This window comes from Coffea arabica, chromosome 8e (genome assembly GCF_036785885.1).
Source record: "Coffea arabica cultivar ET-39 chromosome 8e, Coffea Arabica ET-39 HiFi, whole genome shotgun sequence".
NCBI lineage: Eukaryota > Viridiplantae > Streptophyta > Magnoliopsida > Gentianales > Rubiaceae > Coffea > Coffea arabica.
In genome coordinates this window covers 42813162-42826731 of record NC_092324.1, presented here as the reverse complement: position 1 = coordinate 42826731, position 13570 = coordinate 42813162, and positions in this window count along the sequence as shown.

Below are 13570 nucleotides of genomic sequence, written 5' to 3'. Positions count from 1 at the left end.
AACAGCTCCCTTGGTGAAGCCCAGAAACTAGATTTTTGTTTTCTGTTTCCCACCGAAGAAAAATAGATTTTTGTTGTCCCATTTTCTGTTTTTTTTTTTTTTGCAAAGAAATACAAGTCGCCATGCTAAAAGAAAATACTTGTGTTCTGAACAAATTGTATGCTAGACTGACCAGTAGTAAAGAAAGGATTTGTCCAAGTACAAAAGAACTAAAACTTGTTGAGCGGTCATTTTCTGGCCTCACAGCCTCATTTTTGTCTGCGCGTGTCGTGGAGGGTTAGCTGGGGACAGCGAAGGGAAAGTAATCCTCAGGAAGAAGACGACGTCTGTAAAACTTGATGAATGACTCCAAGAGTTTGAAGGGAGAGCCAGACGACGGCCATAGGGCAATTGGTAAACGACAGAAAATGGCAAAGACCCATGCCATCTCATTACCATCCAAGATGAGAAGAAGATATTTACAATACTACAACTGAGTGGGAAGGAAAAAAAAACAGCACCCAATATGTCACGCACAAACCCACACCCGTCCCTTGACAAATGCTGTGTTATATACAACGCATCACAAAACCTCCCACTGGCTGCTGCACATAGGTGGACGCACATAGTATTATTGCCAGATGGTATTTTGGGTATTCGACCTACAGCCGGTAATTCAGCCGGTTAAGAAGTCAATTTCCACTTTAGTTATGAACTTTAGGGTGTTTATGTGTAGGTTTTTAAATGATAGGGGGGTAAGGTGTCTTTTCGCGAAACCATAAGGGGGTTCCGTGTATTTTACCCTTTAATTTATATTTAATATACAAATGATTGTAAGTAAAATTCAAAAAGTATTACACTCATATTTTTACGAAAGGGAAACTGGTAGGTTTTGTATTTAACATAAATTAATTATGTGAAAGTAATACTCGCAGGTAATTTAATTAGTTTAATTAGTTACTTAATTAAATGCATTCATTTCATAAACCCTAAAGGATGAGTTTAATTAGTTTAATTGTATGAGTGTCCTAATTAAAGGATGAACTAGCCATTTCTTTGCCCAGTTACCTCTCCATCTGCGCAGTTATTTCAAGCTGTAGTTTCACCTTTTAAAGGAGAAACTGGAAGCACTCAAAGTAGCCGTTGCATGTCCAACGGGCATGCAACAGTACTCATGCCAGAAAAATACACTTCAATTCACATTTTTCACCTACTGCAACTTTCTTATGTCATTGTATCAGTCAACCTAAGGGTATTAAGGGAACTAAAATACTCTCCCTCCTCCAAAATGCATTTTTTATTGTTACTTTTGCTTAGAGGGGCTGACATTGTTAAGAAAATATCAATTCAAAGGGTGGTAAGAGAGATTTCCAAAATGTGGAGGGAGCTTAGTGATATTTCAAGAAACCTCAGGGGAGGTTTATGATATTATCCCTATTCAGAATACTTGCTGCTAACTAATTGGTCTTCAACCTTAATTCAGCACCTCGTTCTCACACAAAGTTGCTTAATTCAAGTGGTAAAAAACCTCATCCTACCACCACCAATAACGTTCCATTGGGATGCCTCCTCTGCCAATTATTATGTTCTTGTACAATTGATATTCTTTCATTGCCACTGACCATTTGGTCCAGTGGTCATCACCCTCTTTGGTGGTGCTGGAGGTCAGGGGTTCAACCCCTGTCTCCCTCAAATTTGCCACAATATGTGGCTGGTCTTAGTTGACCATCTCCCCTTGCCCCTTTCCCCTAGATTAGGCTAGTTTAGGTTATAGGACATCTATCGTTGCAGACAAAAAAAAAAAAAAAAAAAAGATATTCTTTCATTGCAAGATGAAAGAACACAGCAACAAATCTTACCTTTCCTCTCCTCTCTCATCACCACCATCCATCATCTTATGGTTCTTTCATTCACCACCATAGGATGTGGTGGTTAGTTGTATTTTTAGTCCACCAAACGGCTCGTAGCCACCGCCTTCAACCTCTTTTGTCTTCTTCCAACTTTTTTCATGAAACCCAAGGCTATGGTTTTAACTTTCTCAACCTACATAGTTTTGTACAAAACCCAATTATATACTCAAATTTACAAAACAAATTTAGGTAAAAATTAAAGAGAGAGAAAAAAAATAAAGATTGGAAGGGCTGTTTGGAGTTCTTTTTTTCCTTTTCTCTACTTTGAATTAGAGATCCTACCAAGAGGGTGGATTGAATTTGGGGAGCAAATCAGAAAGAAACCTTAATTATGGGGCTATCGAATAATGTAATGTGTTTTAATTCTAAGACATTGGCGGATTTATAGAAGAACTTGTTGACTTGCTGCCATGATTGGAGCTGAGGTAGTGGGAAGTTTGGTGTGGAAGGATGGAGTTATGGAAGAGAAGCAGATGAGGTGAAAGAAGAAGAAAATGTTATGTGATAGGTTGAATCGGAAAACTTGAGCCATGAAAAGAAAAGTGGGACTTTGATTGTGGAGCCATGCAGGGAAGAGAAGAAACCCTTCTTTTTGGTTAAATTTCTATCAATTTCAAATATCAGCTTCATTTGATGACAAAAATAGGATATAATTTATTTAAATATTGAAGTGAATTACCAGATTTGCCCTTTACATATTAATCATGTAATTTGCACGTGACTTATTCCGGCCAATATTTGATCGGAAAGGTGATGGAGGACGAAAAGTGAGCGCTTTTTATTTGTTAGAAATTAAAATCGCTCATTTTGATTCTGAGGGACTAAATTTTCACATCAGCGATATGTGGGAGATGACTGGTGCAATTCTACCTATATTTAAATGTATCAGATTTAGTACTTAACAATTCAATAAGTTAATGGATTCATGCTTTAGATTTCAGATTTAAGTTTCAGATTTCAATTTTATCAAACACACACTTAGTTAGAAGATTAAATTGACTAATATTGTGGTTGATGTATCATTTTAATTTTAATTAAATAGTTAGGATTTGGTTAACAGGAGACTGGAAATGCATACGAGCCGAGTCGAATTCGAGTAGCACCATACTCAAGTTCGAACTCGATGGTTATAGGTGCTACTCAAGTTCGAGTTTGACCGAGCAAATAACATATGCTTGAGCTCGACTCGTAAGAGTACCATATATGGTCAAGCTGACTCGAATGGGTTCAAATTTTTTGCAAGCCTATTCGAGCTCGAGTACTCGAGTTCGAGCTTGAGAGCAAGTTTGAAAAATCTTTCTCTATTCACAGGATTCCAGAATCAAACAACCTGCAAATCCAAACCAGTTCCAGTTATTTATCCAGCATAAAATCTATCATGACATGCCATATTTGCTTACCAAATCAAACTTATTTTCAAGACAAACTTCTGATAACAAGAATAAGAGAAGTTCAAACCATATCTGCTTACCAAGTCCTGTCGCCTCTGCCAATGTCGATACCGATGCCACAATTGCCCTTGTAATTGAATAGCTGGTTGAAGGAGTCGAGTAACTTTGCATCTTTCTAGCTAGATTTTAGCTGCCACAGCCCAACTCTGAGTTTCAATAAAGCTTGTGTATGGTCTCAACCTCTCAGCTTATCGATCGCTCAACTCAACTTAGTATGGTCGCATCACGGCCTAAGATAGAAGTCATCGGATGAAATCACATTTCACAATGTTATTGGCATTTCACAAATTGCAAAGTGAAGAAGAAGAAGTGAAGGGCGAGGATGTCTCGATCTTGGACTCAATGAAGAATTAGGGTAAATTGAAGAAAAAGAATTGAGGTTTGGGGAAAGAAAAAATATTCTGATAAATGGTTTTAACTTTTACTTTTAACTTTTTTTTGTTTAATTATGAAAGGCCGTAATCACCCCTCAAATATTCCACTGATAGCAGGTATATGTCGTAAATTTTATAACTTGTAAGGCTAAAAGAGTAAATTCATAATAGATAATATATAGAAAGGTAGAAATAAAAATACTGAGTTCAAGCCTCCACGACTCGAACTCGAACTTGTTTGTTGGTTGGAGTAGCTCAAACTCAACTCGAGCTTAATCAATTCAAACTCGAGTCGAGCTGTTGGTCGAGCTATTAGTGAGTGGTTCAAATCATATACAGCCCTATGAAAGATAATAAATATGAGTATGTGTATTCACATAATAATTTAATTATGATTTACATATCTTAACAAGTATTTTGGACACTTGTCAAAATAAAATTCAAAGGATTAATCTTTCTTACACTGACAGTGTATAGCGTTGGATGAATAATAACTATGCAGAATTTGAATTTGAAATTTAATTTTTGCACATGTGTCATGAATTCAATGGTGATAGTGTATGCACTGTCATTGTATACAAGATTTACTCAAATTTCAAATAATTATAGGACTATTTCTTCATTTGCGCATTTTGAACCATTCAAATTTTGAATTGGCCGATGAAAGACAAATGACATCTAAGCATCGATTATGCAGCTTATAATATATTTTATTATTTGTTGGATTATTTTATAGAATTTTATATATTACGTTGTAAAAGTGATGTGGCTCAATTTTTTGCGTTATTGTAGTCATTAAATTGCAGCCAACGAAATGGCTTGAAATGGAACGAGTGAGGCATATTATTTCCCATTGTACATGCATTTTTTGCACCTCCAGATAAATTTGCCACCATCAGCAAAAATCCAATGTGAAAAATGAGGGGTCACACCTTGATTAAAAGGGTTAAGTGTGAAAGCGTAAATAGGCGTTTAAGTTTTGCATATCGGCATGAATGCCATTTGTGATGTTTGTTTGAACTGGACAACTGGTTACTACTACATTTCTTGTATCCGACATTAAACGTGTCATTCAATTATACTACTACTTTTCTTTTAGTCTACTGGTATCATCGAACATGTCATTTAATAATAAATCTTTCAATGGGTTACTACTTTCCTTGTATTCTGCAACTATCAAACATGTGTTATTTAATAGTAAATATTTCAATGAGTTACCACTTTCCTTACATTTACTGCTACCAAGCATGTGCCATTTATTAGTGAATCTTTAACGATTTAAAATAGTTACTAATAATAAGTTTTGAAGAAGGTGAGTTTGAATCTATATACATACATCGTAATTATTACCTTCGGATGGATAGTAATGTAGGAAGGACCAAAAGGTTTCATGAGCTCCCTTTTATGAATTTGCTATACTTAGAACTGTCAAGTAATGTAGGAAGGACCAAAAGGTTTCATGAGCTCCCTTTTATGAATTTGCTATACTTAGAACTGTCAATGAGGTTGGGTCAGTTTGAGCTCAGCCCGTTTGGTCCTAAAAAAAGTCACTAAGGCTATGTTTTAATTAGGCCAAACAGAGTTTGGGTCCAAATATTAGGTCCCAACTAAATGTGAGTCGAGTTTGAGCCATAATAGATTCAACTCGATTAAAGTTCGATCCATATATGAGTATAATTATTTATGTAACATATATATAATAATATCTATAGTTTATAATTATCTATACTATATATAAAGGGAAAGGAGGGGGTTTGAAGTAAACAAAAATCTATCACTTTATATACTTCCTAAACTATATTTGATGATGAGGAAACTTTTGGTTTAAACAAAAATCTATCTATCTTTGATAACTACCCACTACCAATATGATTTTGTTTACCAAGTAATATGTATTTTTTCATATTCTATTTTTCATTTTATTTAGCAAATCTTAATTTTAATTAGCAACTACCAATTATGATTATAAATAACTACCAAATAACTACTTTTTATAACTTTTATTTTGGTGAATTTTTTACATATGCATTTTTAAAATTTAAAACCAATTTTCTTGAAAATGATTTCAACTAATATACTCAATATTTCACAAATATTTTTCTATTAGTTGCACACACATTAGTGCATGCCTTGAATACTAGTACATATTACGACATAAATTGTTAATAATTTATATGTAAATTTGTATTAATTCATAATTATAAAATATATATTATATAAAAAATGTATTTAATTATGAGTTTGAACCAAACCCGATTTGAATCCGAAACTCATATAATAGTGTGAGTTGATTTTGAGCCTTTTTAATATGAGTCCGAAGCCCAAAAACCCGAAGTTCGAAAATCCATATAACTTGTGAGTCAAGTTTAGGTATGTTGAAACTCGGATCAAAAGGCCCAACTGACACTTCTAACTATAATGATCTCTTTCATTTCTTCTTTTTTTTTTTTTTGGTACATAAGAGGGCCAGAGTTACATATTGGCTAATCTACGCATTGACACTCCACAAGTATCTTGCCTTAGAAGTTGTCTAAGCGATTGTTGAGGGTCTATGAATTTGGTTATTCTTGGAGCAAGACTTTTCCCTAACTTTGCTAAATGATCTACACACTTGTTGCCCTTTCATAAGACACGCTTGAATCGTTGCCTTATTGTCTGTCAAGCATCAACCTAATCTCTTTACTGAAGTTGCTGTACTGGCCATCCTCTGAGTCATCATGTATAATAGCCACTTGAGAATCTAACTGTACTATCACCACCTTTGTCTGTCGCTCTTCTCATGCCATCTTGAGGCCCAACAATATAGTCCAAAGCTCTGCTGCCACATTAGTTGCTTCTATTATGCCTTGCGGTGCAGATTAGTAATTGTCATCTGTTCGGTCCTTTACATTTCCAAGAAATGGTTGTTAGTCTCCCATCTTAAGCATGAAGTAATTTACCGCGTCAAATATTTTAAAAAGGGAGAATTGGAGTTTTGATCCCCAATTTATAACTAATGTCTGAAACTAGTCCCCAATCTATTTTCGAGAACAAATGTGGTCCCCAATCTATCCAATTTTGCTCGAAAGTGGACAATTAACTGGTTTTCTTCAATTTTTGTCGGAAACAAGTCACGTGAGAGCACGTGCTGACACTTAAAATCCTTTTTTCAATTTTTTAAGCGTGAAAACTTGTAAAAAAATTATTTCCAACTTTCTGGTCCCCCCCAATTTTATTAGCAAAGACAAAACATAATCAGCAAATGTATAACCAAAAAAGGCAATAAAATAAAAAATGCCACTTTCTTCTCTTAGTTCAGTCTCCAGGAACAAGAACAGAAAACCCCATTATCAGATTAAGTTCTGTGCATAAATCCAGCAAATCAGAAGAAAAATCTTAGAGAATTTGGCGATAGTGGAGTTGTTCGTGAATCTGGGAGGAAGAAATGACACTAAGACCAAAAGAATTGAATGGAGCACCGCCACCAAATTATGATATGTGATTTTGACCTCATGTAACATTATGCATGCTTTATACATGCTTATATTGTAAGAATGTGATGATGAATTGTGATATTTTCACTTGGAAGACAAAGAATGTCTAAAATTTTGGATTTTTAAGTAATCTGACAAAAGCTCTAAAAACAAACTTGTCTACTATTGTATACGGTCCCGTATGTCTCTCTGGTATGAGTTGTCATGGTAGACAATGTGTGGTTGAATGAGACTTTGCAACTTGCTTTTGTGGTCCTTGTTTGAACTTTATATGGTTGGAGTGTATTATTCAATTGTCTTGAAGTTGATTGAGTGCAAATTATCTGCTTATAGTACCATAATTTGTCACTTATGGTACTTGTTTATTGTGTTTTTTTTTTTTGTCTGTAAATTCAAACAGTGATAGCACTGAAATGACTATGAAGTGTTATATATGGGGACAATGTGAAATCGAACCTAATGTGCATTATGAGGAAGGAGAATTAAGAATTTTTTATCATGTAGAGGCCAAGGCACTAGTCTATTTGAAATGGATAGAATGCTAGAAAATCAACTTCAAATTGTTAGTGACAAAAAGTACCATATCCTAATCGAGAAATATGAATTTCGTTTGTTAAGGCATGATAGAGAATTACATGCATATTGTGCTGATCATTTTGAATATAATAAGATGGTTGATTTGTATGTAGAGATTTCCTTTAGTGATCTTCTAGCATCACAATAGGGGTCTGACATTGAGAACGAGGACTTTATGTTAGAAGATGAAGAGGATGAATGTGATGATGAATATATGGCTAGTTCAGGCTCTGATTCGGGAGAGTTCTTAGGAAAAGACTCGAATTATGATCAAAATTCAGATGATAATGATTATGATGAAAATATTGATGAAAATTTCAAATGGTTAGGGGTAGAAAATAGAAAACAAAAGCAACTGAATAGACATCTAAAAAAGAAGTCTACAGATGCTAGGATGAGCCACGTGCTTAGGAAACAAATGCCTAGTGATATTGAAAGTGATGATAACAATTTTGACATAGAAGCTGCCCCAAATTTAGGAATTGATATTGGTAGTGATAGAGGGTCAAATGAAGAGAATAACTTGAGACCCCCTATATTTGATCCCAAGGATGAAAAGAACCCCAAAATTAAACTTAGACAAATTTTTTCTTCCTTCAAGGAGTTGAAAAAAGTAATTAGAATCTGAAATATCAGAAGAGAGAGACCATTTAAATTTATCAAGAGTAACAGCATAAGAGTTAGAGCAATATGTGCTAAAGATGGCTGTGATTGGTGCATATATGTTAGGAAGATGAAAGGGAATGGCAAATTGGAGGTTAAAACATTTCAAAAGAAGCACAAGTGTAGATTTTCATAGCACAACAACTCAACAAAAATGTTAAGTTTGGGAGAGTAGGAAGAAGGTATGTTGGCACATTTGGAGAGAACCCAAGACTGGACTATGTTAGTTTCAAAAATCTAGTAATGAATGAGCACAAATGTTATCTTAGTAGATATCAAGGCTATATAGTTAAGAAAATTGCAGAGAATTTGGCCAAAGGTAGTGAGATGGATCAATATAATAAACTGCCTCAATATATCAATGAAATTGAGAGAAGTAATCCAGGCAGCATAGTAATTATGAAGTGGGTAGATGACTATTGTGATGCAATAACTGGACAAGGCAAATTTCAAAGATTATACATGTGTTTTGTTGGGGTAAAACAGGATTTTTTGCAGCTTATAGACCTGTGTTTGAATTGGACGGAACTTTTCTCAAAGGTTCAGCAAAGGGTGTACTATTGACAACAGTTGGAGTTGATCCAAATAACGGAATGTATCTTATAGCTGATGCAACAACTGTGGGAGAAACCAAAGACTCTTGGATTTGATTTCTAACATTACTCTGAGAAGATTTGAAAATTGAAAGGGACTATGAGTGGACAATTAGGGGTGTGCAAAGTCGAAAAATTCCGATTTCGAGACCGATTTCGAATTGAATTCGGAAATTCGAATTCGGAATTTCGGTAATTCAGAATGGAATTCGATAATTCCAATTTCGAATTGGTCGAAATCGGGTCGAATTCGAAATTATAATTTTTGAAATCAGAATTATCGATTTCGAATTGGGAATTCGAAATCGGAACTTTTATTTCGAATTCGAATAATAATATTTATATATAATATAATAATATATATAATACATATTATATAACATAATAAGTAAAATAGTTGATAAATAATAAGTAATAACAACAATACTAACATAACATCTAACAATTGAAATTGCAAAAACCCTAATCTGTCTTCCGCCGCCTCTTCCTCGTCTCTCATCTCAAGACTCACTGTCTCTCACCTTCCTTCCTCTGCCTCCACCGACCACCGCCTCCACCGCCTGACTAACTGTCTCACCTTTCTTTCTCTACCTCCGCCGCCTCACTCTCGGTTTCACCTTCATCCTCACGCCATTTCTTCAAGCCTGACAGACATAGCCTTCATCTTCAAGCCCGACAGGCGACAGACATCTTCACGTCATCTTCACTCTTCATCTTCAAGCCATCATCAGCCTTCATCTTCAAGGACAAATTGAGGTACGCGGCTGATTTTACTTAGCTTTCATCTATGTTTCTAGTGTATTTTTCTTAGGCATTTCATCAAACAGCTTGCATACTTTGGCCTTTTGTTTTTGAGTTTTGTGATGTTTGATGTGTTCTTAGATATGTTTCTTGTCCAGTAGCTTGCTGTTTAAAAAGGTGAATAATGATGAAAGATTGTATATCTGGCCACGAGGTTTTAGTTGCAATGTGTTTATATAAATTGGTCAAGGTAACTGATAAGATCTGTAATCTTGCTTTCCGCTTTCAACTGATGCATTATTTCACTAAACTATCCATTTATTTCCATTATACAATCCGGATGTCAGTTTTTGTCCGCTAAAAGGATGTCAGTTTTGTACTACACCAGTCTTTTGAATAACAAATCGAATGATCTGGCCTACTTGCTAACAGAAATACTTGGCGTGATGCTAGTTGCTGGAGTTGCTAAATTATCAATGGAAGCTTCATGTGTGAATGTAGAAATGTAGCCACCAATTTCAAGCAATGAATGTGTATTCTTTTGCTCTGTGTTTTCACCTTGATTGTTTCGCTGCTCCTGCAACTTTGTTTTATCCTTGGAAAGAAGATAATCTTTTTGTAAACGTTCATGTTCATTTAAGAAGTAAGCTTTGATTTATAGACAATGCGTATATCCAAAAACCTAATTCTGCTTATCTTTATAGAGTAATGAGCCATTAAAGGATAGTGGAAAGCTTTCTTGCTTCTTTAGCATGTTTACATTATCAAGAGGGGCAGGCAGTCTTGTCTCACTAAATACCACTTCAGTAATTGTCTTTTGAAAGTCACGAGAAATCTTTAATAGTTCCTCGTGGACCTGCAATTTTTTTTTTAAATTAATAACAGTCTCATCTACTTTATGGGAAAAAGTCACATCTGATTGATTTTTAACTCATAAAAAAAACTACTCTTGATTTTTGCATACCAGTAAACATGTCCACTTTTGAGGAGATAGAAGGTTCATGTGATTCAACGCCATCTTCATGTCCAGCTCCTATTTCCAACAGTTGTGAAGAATCTGGCCTTGGTGTTAAGAAGAAGAGAGGCGTGTACAAGAAAAGGTCACCAACTTGGGATCATTTTCAGCCTCAGTATGTCCAAGGTGTTCGTCATGCCGTATGTAACTACTGTACGAAAATGATAGCTGCTGATCCGAAGTCTAATGGTACTTGTGGGAACTCGTGAATTTCCTTATTTTCTAGACTTTATTTTATTTAATTATACGCCTTTTATGCATTTTCTTTATTAGGAAAAATTTTCTAAATAATTTTATGAGTAAATAGGGTTTTAAAAGTATTTTTCTAGTATAAGTTAGTTTATGAGATTTTACGAGTATATACCGGATGTGGGACCCACTAGTGCGGTAATTTCGATAAAATTCAGCCAATTGGATTAAGTTTCGTATACAGGGATTAAATTACTAGGTGCTAAGAGATAATTAGGACTTACCTAAAAGGATTAATGTTAGAGAGACAAGAGGATAAGATTAAGCTTAAAAGGGGGCTAGGTGTCACTTTTTTATTGGAGTTTGGACTTTGACCATTTTATCACCTTTACTAAATCACCAAAAATTGACCCAAAATTCATCTTCTTTACAAGCTCCTTGGCCGAATTCCATATGGAGAGAAAAGAAAGAAATCTTCAACCTTCAACTTTCATTTCTTGCACAAATCTTGCAATCCAACCATCCAAACTTGAAATTATTCCATAAAACCATCTAGCTAGGTAGGATTGAGGAAGTTGGTGGAGTTATTTTGGAAGTAAGAGACCTAAGCTACTACCTTTTGTGAGTTATCAAGGTATGGTGTGTAAATATTCATTGTTTGTTTCCAATAATGGTAAATTCATGACTTGTGATGGCTAAAGAGATGTTTTAGTGGAAACTTTTATGATGTTTGGTGGAGATTGATGAAATTTTTATTTTATTCATGATTTTTCTGTTTTCATATGATTAATATTGTGTAGCCATGGATGATGGTTGAAAATGATTTAGAACGAAGCCTTAGGGTGTAGATTGTGGCTATTTGCGGAAAATTTCCGCTTTGAAAGGAAATTTCGGAAAGTAGGGTTGCAATTAAACCCATTCTGCCCGGTACTATTTTCCCTAGTTAGAGGCCGAATTAGCCTTGGGTTAAAACATGAAAGTTGTAGAGAATGATATTTTATAGATGTCTACAAAATTTCAGTCCAATCGGAGCAACGTAACCTATGAAAAGACTGAAATACCCCTGCTGTCCTGTTTCTGTCCGAAACTGATAATCAGCTTTGGTAATTGGTTAATTTGATTGGGAATACTACTGATTTGGTTGTTGATTTCTTCTTAAGAAATATAGCCTGGTATCTTAGCTTTCGGATGGCTTTGGAATCACTTGAATTGGACTTTGGTAGCCTGCACCAGAATGCGGTTCGTTAACTGGTTTATACGGTTCTGGTTTGGTACATTGAACTTTTGACCTAGTTGCATTACAAACTGGATTGAGTGGCCTTCTTCAACATTGTAGCCCTTTCTCTTAGCTTCGAAACGGTGTAAATTACACCTCAATCCGACAAGGATAGTTTCAGTTGTGTTAATTCTGCTAAGCAACAGCAAATCTGTCTTTTGTTTCCCAACCCAAATTTCGTTTCCGCATATGTCCTAGTTTGATTTTGCATTTATACGTTCCATAAGAATTTACTCTAGTGATATGTTGATTCGGTTTATGACTCGTATTCGAGCCTTATTGTAGCTCTAATGAAAGGTGTTTGATAGCTTGTGATTTGTGGGTGTTGAGGTTTGGTTGGAAAGTAAAGAAAGACAAGGGAAATGCTGTCAAAATTTTCGCGGAGCTTCTGCACAGTCTCGGGAAATTTACTATATCTTGATGTAGGAATGTCGGAATTGAGTTCCGTTTATTGCATTTTAAACTAGATTCATAGGGCTATAAACCATGTAAATTTTAGACCTTTTTTATGTCTGTACCATTTATGGTGAGTTTTCAAAGTTGACTGAAATATTGTACCTGTTCTGTCTTTCACTGGATAAAACAGCAATTTGAGGCTTGACTTTGACTGACTTGCGTTCTGAATCTTATGAGGGTGTTCTCTGGAAAGTTATAGCCCTTTGAATTTATTTTCCAATGGTATAACTTTTACTAATTTTGGACTTACAAAACTTGAGATATGATTTTTCATATAGGGTTGTGCGAAACTAGAAAATCCTGTTTTCCTAGTATCGATCTTATTTTCATTTTCTACTTCAAATTTGGAGTTGGTCAGTCATTGTAGGTAGGGTTTTGAGATTGTTCATGCTATCAATGGTATCAATGGCAGAGATTGTGGCAGAGGTTATGGGAAAGATTGTGGCAGATATTATGGGAAAGATTATGGCAGATTATATGGCAGAGGTTATGGGAAAGATTATGGCAGATTATGACAGACATTATGGCTAAAATCTGTATATATTTCTTACCTAGAATAGAAAATCAGTTACAATAGCTGTATATTAGGTCAATCAATCAAGTATATATAGGGGTTTACCAAGAATAGATTGTACAGGAATTCTTATTTAATAGAAAGGACCAGGAAGAGGAAAGGGATCCGATTCCAGTCAATTTACTCAAATTTTGTCATGGTATCACAGCCTACCTTTTGAATCTATAAGATATTTTGAGTATTTTTTTTCTATAGCTTTTTTGGGTTGATTTCTAATCAACATTCTGGTTTTGATATTTCTTAGTTTATCAATCTGTGATTTCGGATTTGCATTTGAGTTTTGTTAAAGATGGCTGCTGA